We start from the raw sequence: 11,468 nt of genomic DNA on the forward strand, positions 1-11,468 counted from the left end.
AGGTTGGAAGGGACTTTTAGAGATCATCTTCCGCAAAGATTATCCTCCTTTCAGGAAGATCTGGGTAAAATAAAGCACGTGTTTTTGGTATTCAAGAAGTTCAAGTGACTATTCAATGAACCCATCATAATCCAACCTATAATACTAGAAATCTGTTTCTTCTGGTAAAAATGGAACTGAATGTTGTTTTTTTGTTAATTTGGTTCCATTTGGAAGAAAGTATATGCTCAGCACTTTTGTATTTTTATTGTCCAGAACAAGCTTAGAAAAAAGTACTAAAAATTTCAGTTAAGAACATCTTTGATGGTAACAATCTACCACTGAAAGGCAATTTGCTGTCTAGAAAGACCTGCTGTTCTGTGGAACCGAGCCCAGTATTGTCTGTTTCCATGATAACAGACACAACCAATTCATAATGTAATGGCTTTTAGAAGTATTCTTCGTAGAAGGAAAGAAAGAAGCTTTATACTTATTTGGTAAAAACGTCTCTTCTAGTGTGCACTAAGATTCTTATTCACCTGTGTGCCTAGGAGAGCTATGTGCCTAGTATCCACAGAGAATTAGCAGAGGAGATTTTTTTCTAAAACAAATGCTGCTTTGAAGAAAAAATATGAAAAAGATACACTACTAATAAAAAGAATGTAAACTTTTCCTCAGTTTGCTCTTTGAACTCTTGTATTTCAATTCTGACTAGGGCCTATATATATAGTGTTAGAATGTCTAAGAAACTATGTCCCTGTTTCCTAACTAAGGTTTATCCTTTAGGGTTAGTAATCACTTTTAAGTTTATTTTAACAGGACTTCAGGGTACCTAATAGTTAGAGTGTTAAACCTTAAGAGTACACACAACTTTGGAAAAGCAATTATATATTTAAAAAAGTAAAATTTTCCTTTGTACCCAACAGAGGAAGTCTGGTTCCACTGAGGTCAATGACGAAACTTACTGACTTGAATAAGGCCATGATTTTACAGAGTATCTTTTTTCATGTGATTTTAAATTTTAACTTCCATTCCAAATCTGTCTGTAAAGATGCTGCCAAGATGAACATTCATGCTTACTCTGACTTTATTGCTACAGTTACTCCCAAGAGAACGAAGGACAAGCTTTTTCTGCTTCTGTGTCACAAAGAACTCCCCACAATATGCACACGCATACACATGCTAGCTTTTATTCAAAATCACTCTTAACTCATATTCTTTTGGCTAGAAATAGACTCTGGTGGTGTCCCTTGTAATACAGGGCATGCTTAATCTCTCCTGTGATGGTAGCACTATAGCCCCTTTCAATAATTTTTTTCCCCACAACTTAGTTCAATGTTACTTAGAGCAATTAGTCTAGATTAGGAGGAAGTGCATGGCAAAATCCTTTTCCTATGAGAAAAACAAAACTGCAAAGTATAATCTTCATTTACAGCAGTAACCCTACCACAGAACAAAAGCTGTGTGATACTACTACCAATAATAACAAAAATCTTCTATTTTCCTATTCCAACTTCAAATGCTGGAAAAGGCCATTTTTTTCAACTTCCTATAAAATTCAAAAAATTTTGACTGAATGAACATCAACTAATATTCATTAACAAACTACTGCATTTAACATAAAAACACTAACTCACAAAATGGCTTGAAACAAAATGTCAAATGTTTTCACTCCAAAACAGCCCTGAAAAATAGCCCAAAGCCTGCCATTTTTCTGTAACATTAATTTCAGGCTTAGAATTAGATTCTAGACAAATTCTCTTGTGCCCAGGACAGAGTGCCACTGGCATCAAAGCGTTGTAAATTCACTTCACAGAGAGGAATAACTTCTTTGACTTCAATGGACTCTCTCCAGATTAATGCAGGTGCAAATGAGAACAGAGCATGGTCCTTCATTTTATATTCATGTCCCATCTAATATGTATTTGGTTTTGTAAATGTCAGCAAAATAAAAAAGAAAAATGGATATCTTTCTGTTACTTTAAAATTGGATTTTTAAGAATGTAAAATTTAAGAACATAGACAACTAGACTCAAACATGAATGATGCATTACTTTGGAAATAATAACTTTACAGTGTGACAGCATTTTGGGGGGAAATTTTAAATAGCAAGAATATAATACTCTCACACAGAGATGAATGTATCAGACATCTTGATTTCTTCTCCTGTGGAGTTATTGTGACTGGAAAATACAATTTGCATTTATTGAGAACACAATCTCAACTATATATGCTTCAAAACATTAATGAGAAACAACCTAGCAGCCATATTGCTCTGCCTTGTTCTCATGTTTAGCATAAATACAGAGTGAAATGCAATTTTGGGGAAAAGACCTTCGAACAGTTTAGCCTCTGAGTCAAGGAAAAAGTAACATAACAGATTTCTAAATTTTGATCAGCAGAAAATGATAATGCCTTGCTTTAACTATGCAAGATGCAAAAGAGCTCTAGCTTTCTACAGAGTGGGGAGGGAAAGAATGGGTATATGTAAAGAGATCATTGACAGACATCACTGCCAAAATGAAAAAAAAAGTTCATGGCATAAATAACTGTTCCTTATAGCTCTGCATTAGGTGCTATGTTACATATTCTTTTTACATTTTCACAGCTGAAAGCTGTTAGAAATTACAGTAGTTAAGAAAATAACTTCAATTTTCAACACCTATTTTCAGGGACTTATAGCCTTCTAAATAAGTTACTTCCAACTATATATCTTCAGCTTGTTCTGATACCAAAATCTGATCATAATTTTTACATGTCAGACAAATTTCCACTTAACCTTTTTTGGTCAATATGAAAAAACATGTGCTTTATAGAGAAATTTTTCTACTTTTTTTTTTTAAATCACAATTGGCTTATTCTTGACCCCTCGAAAACAACAGAACCTTTTTTAGATTTATCCACATTCAAACAGATGGCAGTACTATAATGCCTATGGTATATACATAATCTGTTTTCTTACAGTCAATTCTTGCAGGAGCGTGGCCAGTGATGAGGACATCAAAAGTTATAGCCAGGATTCACTGGGATAATATTTCCAGAGTGCTTGTATGATCTCAAGGTAGGTCATTTGATTTCGCTATGCACCAATCACCTTACCTGTAAAATGGAAACAGTACTTACTGAGTGTGTTAAACAGGATGTTAAACAGACAATAGCATTAGTGTGACTAAGGAGTGTAAACAGTTTCACAACCATGTGAGTCCATGATGTGATGCAGCACACCATGCAATGCAAATAAGAAAATAAGGTGGCAGAAGGGAAAAAATCCTACCTTATTGTCATTCTTCTCTGTACCCTAGCAGTCCATACCTGATATTAAATAATTTAAGATCTCTGAATGCTGTATGACATAACTGTACTTTGATTGATGTTGGCTTGAATAAGGAGAGATTAAAAATTGAGGGAACAATTTAGGACCTAGCAATGAATTAAGGCAGGAGGCACCATATTTATGCACCCAAGTGCACTGAAATGCGGTATAGGATAGTTAAGAGACCAACCTTCACCTTGAGTTCTCTGGATTTTCTCCTCCAATATTCAGCTCTCCCTCCTATCTCCACATTCCCATTAAAACTGTACATAGTTTAAAGAACATATGACACCTGAAATACCTAATCGTCTTTCAGTATCATCTTACAGAGGCAGATGAAAAACTGCAAAACAGTAATGAGCTGCTTAACATTCTTTGGAATGAACTCAGCTACTGCCACTGCAGAACAGACCAATGGTCTGTCTACTCCAGTATGGTGTCACTTCTAAAGAGAGTTCAGGATCATTCCAGAGTAAGTAGTTCCACAACATTGATTTCATAAAGCAGTCTAAGTGGAAGAATAGTCCAGACATATTTGCATTGCATAACACTCTTTGCGAGTAAATATGATTGAAAAACGTTCGTCCTTCAGGGAAGAATAAAGGACACAGTTTTTCCGTAATGAGATGTTTTATTTTCTTTTCCCCATATATAGATAGATAGATAGATAAATTGATAGGTAGGTAGATAATATATATACGTGCTGCAATTTTCTAGTGCTCAGAAATGACATTAGCAGTGCAATGTTATTGAGACTTATCCTGGGAATTGCTCTATACTTAAATCACCTAAGCCCTTGAAAGGTTACAGGAAGGGGAAAATGTAAATCTATACTTTGGAGGCAGTAAGGGGAAACGTTTAATACAGATCTGTATCTTTTTCCTCATTAGGACAGTATTCTGAGAAGTTCTAAAAGGAACCTGTGGACAAGAATAAATCTTTCTTTATTGACTGTATGTGAGAACTTCTACTAAGAACATAAAAAATCCTGCAAGTCCAGACTGGCAAAAATGATGGTAAGAATATTGGTTCTTTAAAGTGTATATTTAAGTTTTGGTATATTTATATTTACATAAAATATTAAATGTACATGTATGTGTTAAATTATATTTACACATTACATATTAAATATTCATTTATATGTTAAATGTGTATTTTTAATATTTACATATTACATGTACACATATATTTTTATCAATGATACTTTTAGAATCAGTTTTCCTTCCCTCTCTACAAACTTCTTTCCCAGTTTTTACATTGAAACCTAACTTACAGAATCAGATCTGATCTTCCAGATCTAGGGAAGAGCTGCCTGTTAAGGGGATTATTTCTGGTGATGAAGACGGTAAAAATACCTGCAAGGAATGAAATGTTTTAAAAAGCTGCATATCATGGTTACAAGATTGTTTGGGAAAGCAGAAGTCTGGATTTGGTCACCACTTGTAGCGATTCCTTTTTTGTTTTTTCTGTTCTTTCTATTACTCTCTCCTCACATTTTTTCCCCTAGCTTAGACCAAAACTGCATTTCCTCACTATTGTATTTGCTTTTCGCAACTTTGTTCACACAGGTGGAAATTGCCTTCAACATGCTAAAACAATTAGTTATCCCGTAAGAGATGAGAAGTGTATTGGTATCTATCACAGTATATACTCCTGAGAGCCTTTGAACAATCAGTAGGAGTAGTACTCAGAAAACTAGAGTTCTAGACCAAAGTTTTCAAATTTTCCAAAATTTGCTAGCAAATACATTTTGGTGAAAAGCAGGAAGGCAAGGGATGAGGGCTTTTATTTAAAATGCTTCAAGTAGGCCTGATTTTCAAATGCACGCCTAGCAATTTTTGCTAATCCACCCTATTTAAAATGGGCTATCCAAAGATGAGGCAACTAAAATTAATTATCAATTTTGGAAAACTTGTTTAATAAATCTGTGTCTGGAAACATAGACCGAGAGGCAGGAATCAACCATTTGTGGTCTTAAAGTACATACACTACATTTTTTAGATTTTCTTTTCCAGAAAAGACTGAGATGATATTTGGGTTCAAAGTACAAAGTTAATGGAATCTCTCCCAAAAGCAAGGGTATAAGGCCGTTTTAGTTTTGTATTAAAAACTTTCACCAAAAACATGATGTTTAAACACAATTTAATTTTAAAATAAAAACATTGATAACATCAAGGTACTCCTATTTTGATAATTTGTGAACAAAGTATTGTTTTTCTATTATATAATTAATTTTTTCTCTCAACAGTTATTTCATTATTAGGAAAATAAAAACACACCAAAATAAATCCTTCCAAAGTCATTTTTTTAACATAAAAAGTGTTTCCCCATAACATTCTCTTAGATATTCAAATAGCTATTGAAATCATGAAATTGCATTGAAATAGATGTTTTTCATTTCCACTACTATGGATATAAGAATCAAGAATTAGTTTGTTCCTCCCTTCTACACCGGTAGGCATACTTTATACTTATCCAGGGGCATACATGTTTATCATGACACAATGTAACACTGAAGTGTTGTCATCTGCAAGCTATTTTATCTTCAACACCATTGCAGGAAGGGCTATTTTCATAAAAGAATTTTTCAAACAACAGTGACCTTTAAAACACAAATATAATTAATTTCTTGAATATCTATCAAAAAAAATAGGCAGCTCATGGTTATCAGAGTATTCGCTTACGAAAAACACAAAACAACATACTGGGATGAGAGACAGATATGGGCTGGTCCTTGAACTTGACAGCACAAGATTTTCCGCTACTTTATAGACACAGTGGCGTTGTTCCCATTAAACTTAGGCATTTTACTCATGAGAAGTTGAGCTTGCTGAAATTGTTCAACATAAACTTTTCTTTTGCTGAAGTATACAGTCTCAACAACATCAAAACATCACCAAAACTGAATTCATTCTAAAAATAAGGCCTCCAGGATAGATTTGAAATTGTATTCAGGTGCTTAAATATGTGGGTTGGAACCCTCTGTAGTTTACAAATTTTGTCCGAGTTAATCATGTACCTCCCCTATCCTTCCACCTTTACAACCCTTTCAAATAGGAACACTGTTTGTTTGTTAATATAACAGAAAATAACGTGTGCTGTGTAATGTGCACTTCAGAGATTTTTTTACAGGTGGTCAGCAGCATTCATGACAGCTTCATCACGCCAAGATACTTGTGGCTATACCATTTTTCAAAAGACTTATCCTACCTCTCTATCTTGCCACAGAAAACATCAAACACCTGCATCTTACATACTCCATCTTTAATAAACTGGTTGATGTTTGTTCTGGACTAGGTCGGTATTATACCCATGACTACCTTGGGGATTTGATTTGGCAAGGTATTTAAACGGAGTATTTATAGGGCAATCATGCTGATGAAGACCTTGTATTCTAAGCTCTAGACTGGCAAGGATTTCTGCTTTGGTTAAATGCGAGCGAGTATATAAATATCTCCCAGCCCTTTGTCACACAACAGTGTGGGAGTAGAAGAGTTTGCTAGGCAAGGAGCTAGAAGTGAGAGGGAAGCTCTACCTCCTTGCAGCTATGACACATTATTATTATTCATTTTGTGGCGTGTCAGTCAGACTGTCATAGCGCTCAGCCGAGAGCACGCGCTCCACGGCCGCTGGGCAGCACGGCCAGGCAGGGGCGGCAGGGGGAAATCTCTCTGCCCCGCTCCAGGCACAGCTTTGCCTCCCTTTGAGGAACGGATGTGGCAGCCCAGGCTGGCCGAGCATCAGCTGGTTAACTAACAACCAACAACGTTCATTCATTACCAATCAAGACCTATTTGTAAAGGCTTCCCGAAAAGGAGTCCAAATTCAGTATGTACACTGCATTCACTTACTACTATTCAGCCACACCTGTCAGTCTCAGAGAAGGTGATCTGTACCACTACTACGTCAAAAGTGCAAACAGTGGTCTGAGCAGGGGTGTCAGCACAACACTACGCGGAGTGAGGAGGTTAATAAGAGAAGACAGAAGCTGCAGGGTCAGAGGAAGCATAAGTATAAAAATTTAAAATCACCCAGGAAGAACATAAAGCAATAAGGCAGAGGAAGTAAGGAGGTCAGACACAGGTATCAGGTCTTAAAAAAAAAAAAAAAAAAACAAGCACACACACAAAAAGCCGGAAGAGGAGTCAACTGGAGAAAAAGAAGGGAATGTGAATCTCTTGAACAAGAAAAACTCACATTAGGGGTATAAATAATTTAAAAAGAGCTTTTGCAGCTTTGAAAATTAGCTTGTATGAACAAAGCTTTATATCTGTTATTTCCATTAAAATTTGCTTCCTCAAGTATTTGCAGAAAATGAAAACACAGTAAGCAAATTCACTTTCCTCCCTCTGTCCTTAAGCAGATTGTTATGTTAACATATCTTCTCCAATTTTTCTGCTTCTCTCTCTCCTTTCCCCATAACACAGCAGCTGTCTCTGTTCAGGGAAATTTTTTTTTTCATATAATCTTCTGATTGGGAGTAAAGGATAGAAAATCTCAAAGCCAGAGTTTAGCAGCAATTCAGAGAAATAATTCTCAAACATAATTATCAGGTCAGGAGGCATTATTGCAATGCCATTGCAACCAGCCTGTCATGAGACCTTCTTGCTTCTAGCAGCTGCTATCAGTGCTTTCCAACCTCATCTATGCTTCACTCATTCTAATATGCTTCTTTTAGAATACTGTGGATAACAGGATACAAGAGAAATTACATTAAATCACACTGTAATCCTCCTTGTTAGAGCAACATTTAAGCAATAATCATTGAGGTACAGAGCATTTACCAGGGAGCTACTGACTAAAAGGAGCTAATGATCATGGCCCCCTATCAATAATATCAATTTGTTATTAATATTATAATATTAAAAAACTATAATCTTATTTTCTTTAAATTATCAACAACAACAACAACAAAAAGTTATATTTATGCAAGTCACATTATCACAGTGCATTTAAAATTATCAAATAGTAACCATTTCACAGATCATGGAAATGTGCCCACCTGTAAAATGGAGCATAACTTCTGGCAAATGATTCGTGGCAGCATCACACAAACATTTCACACCAAAAACAAGAACTGGTATTCCTGTTAAATCTGTTTTAAAATTTTAGTAGGCAAAAAAGTAAGTGGAATTCAACCAGGTCACCACAATATGTTATCATCATACAAAAAACAGTAATACCAAGGGACCAGAACTAAAATATTTAATTTGACGAGGAACTTAATAATCTAAGCAGCACAACGTATGTCCCTCATAGCATGACCATTTCCTACCTCACTGAATACTTTGAGTGCAACAGTAAAAGAACAATTTAAGACAGTGCAGCTGCTGGCAAAGATGGGGTAGGAAGGACACGATGAATGGCAATTCAAAAACTAGAAAACATTTACACATTAATACCTGCATCAACAAAAGCAGTTCTTTCAGTCAACCCTGTATCATCTATGCTTATTTTTTCATAACATTCAGAATTGTTATCCAATGATTTTGAGCAAAATTTGGCATGATAGAAAAACAGCTTTACATGTTTTATGGAAAAAAAAAAAAGAGTAATAATCATTAGGAATTTAATCCTTGTCACTGCATGGAAACTGTGAATCAATGTTGTCAATATGAAATGATATGCACATGCTTACAGGACAAAGACCATGACCACTGAAGGAACAAAAGTGGTGAAAGCTACTGATAGATGCTAAAATGCCTTTTCCTCATAAGCAGGACTAATTCTGTTCCCCACAGGTGCTCATTATGGATTCTGTTATGATATAATATGATACAAGATAAGCCAAAATAACATTTAATCCAACACAGGCTGTTAAAAAGTCAAAGTTCAATTAAACCTGATTCAGTTTGAGCAGAGAGTAGCCACACCACCAGGTTAAAGACAAATAACAAAAGAGAAATTATATTATTTCTGCGTGTGATGCTCTATCTACAGCATTCTTGTTTATTCTTTTTTCTTTATCTTTACAAGGCACAAACTAAATCATAGAGTCATAGAACTATAACTTAGGTTGGAAGGGACCTCCAGGGGTCACTTAGTCTAACCTCCTCTTCAAAACAGGTCTAATTATATCAGGCAGCTTAGGGCTGTGTCCAGTCAAGTCTTGAACACCTCCAAGATTCCACAACCTCTCTCAGCAACCTGTATTTAACCGCCTTCAGGGTAATTTTTTTTATTATTATTGCTATTAATGTGAAGTATGTGAACTAGCTGTGAGACAGGAATATTGCAGGAAAGCATTAGTTTGCAACTGCTGTTCTTTGCTGTCCTTGTTGCAGAATTTGCTACTGCAAGGCTGGTATGCAATGTCTATACAAGGTCTATAAAATGAGAACCTGCTACATATCAGAGGAAAAAGCAGCATCAACTATGCTAATCTATGCACTAAAAAATTTTATGAGGGAAAACATCTTACAATTGTTAACCCAGAATGAAAATGCTAAAGAGGCAACTCTAAAAACAGAAAATGAGGGAGGAAGGAATTAAGAATGAACAGGTAACATTTTTATAACTCCAGTATCTCATCAGCATTAGCGTGCCTAATAGAAGCGATGAGCATGACATAAAAATATTGACTGGGTGTTGAGACACATCTGGTTACTTTCTGAGAGTATTATTGATATCCTGCTGTTCCTTGTGATGGTCTGGTGTCCTGGACACATTCAATATTGAAAATGAAGTTAGAAAGGAATGGAATTATCAAACTAGAAAAGTTCATCTCGAATTCCAGTCTTTAAAATACATATACAGTATAACTGGTACCATATAAGCATTACTTAACCATGTCAAAGTAGATGTATTTTCTGTTTTGAATTACCTTGGATCATTCTAGATGAAACGGGCCTAATCTGGCACACACAAATTTATGCTGTTATCATATATGATCTAGGTTTCTGAATTATAAGAAGTCAGGCTAAAAAGAAGTTTCATGGAAAATGCAATGCAGCAACTCTTTTTTATCTTGATAAAAAATTTTAAAGGTTTCTCTAACGTACTGATATGTAAGATAGAATGTGTTTCTTTTGTGTTAGAGAAAGCCACAGATTCAATACTAATAAGATGATAGAATTTATGAGATTTAGTCATAGGTAATCTTAGAATATGAATATTCTAAGGATTAAATTAACTGAAGTTATCTTAATATTCTGCTTTCAAGTGACACATGAAGCAATGTAAGAAACTCCTGTCTGTGGCTAAGCACAATGTATCTTTAATGAAAGAAGAGGCCAAATATGTCCTAAAGACCAATTCTCAGACATTTCTAACCATTACTGGCCAGTTCCTACTTTACTTGCTCAGGAAAGTATACATAATGACTTTATTGGAATTAGCTTCATGAGAAAAGTTGAATTATTTTATTCCCTTGCATAAAATGACTGTTATTTATGCTTATGCCTACTTATTTTACATATATATACATATCTGTGTACACACAGACACAAACACACTTATTTTGTCTGTTTTTTAGAAGCAGAATTAGAGTATTTTTTCCTGCCAATATGGCTCTAAATATTGACCTAGAGAAAGTAAGTTTGAGATGCTGATAAAATTTAACAGGTTTCATATGAGAGAAGAGAAAATGAAATTATCAGAAGACATGAAAACTCTATTAGGGATCAGCATATGAATCTAGATATTTCCCGACAACTGTCATTCTTGTGCCAAAGTTCAGACAAGCAATAGAGATGTCTCACTCTGCCAAACTCTTTCTATGTGCCTGCCAGCCTTATCATAGCATTAAGGAAACTGAAATAGAACCAACTGATTAGAAACCTAGAGCAAAAGGAGACCTGATTGTTTACTTTGTAATCACCTGTTTACAGAAACAACTGTAGACTGTGAAGACCTCCCAAAGGTTCTTTTATTTACTGTTGTCTCATCAAGGGACTTTCTCTGTACAAGCTGCACTAAAGTTGACACTGATGGAAACTACAGCAGAATACACCTCCGGTTATATCTGCTTTTTTTCCCCCCCATGTATGTAACACATGGTCACAGACCCATGGAAGAGCCACTGTGAGACTGTAGAGTTTTGACTTATGCCTGCTGTATTGTACATCTTTTACACTAAATGGCTTACTTAAAGTGTTAAGATGCTTTGCTTTCAGCTCTCAAAATAATAATAATAACTTTAAAAATTTAATGGAATTACAATTATCATATGAAGTTA

This window comes from Apteryx mantelli, chromosome 4, assembly GCF_036417845.1.
Source record: "Apteryx mantelli isolate bAptMan1 chromosome 4, bAptMan1.hap1, whole genome shotgun sequence".
Lineage (NCBI taxonomy): Eukaryota > Metazoa > Chordata > Aves > Apterygiformes > Apterygidae > Apteryx > Apteryx mantelli.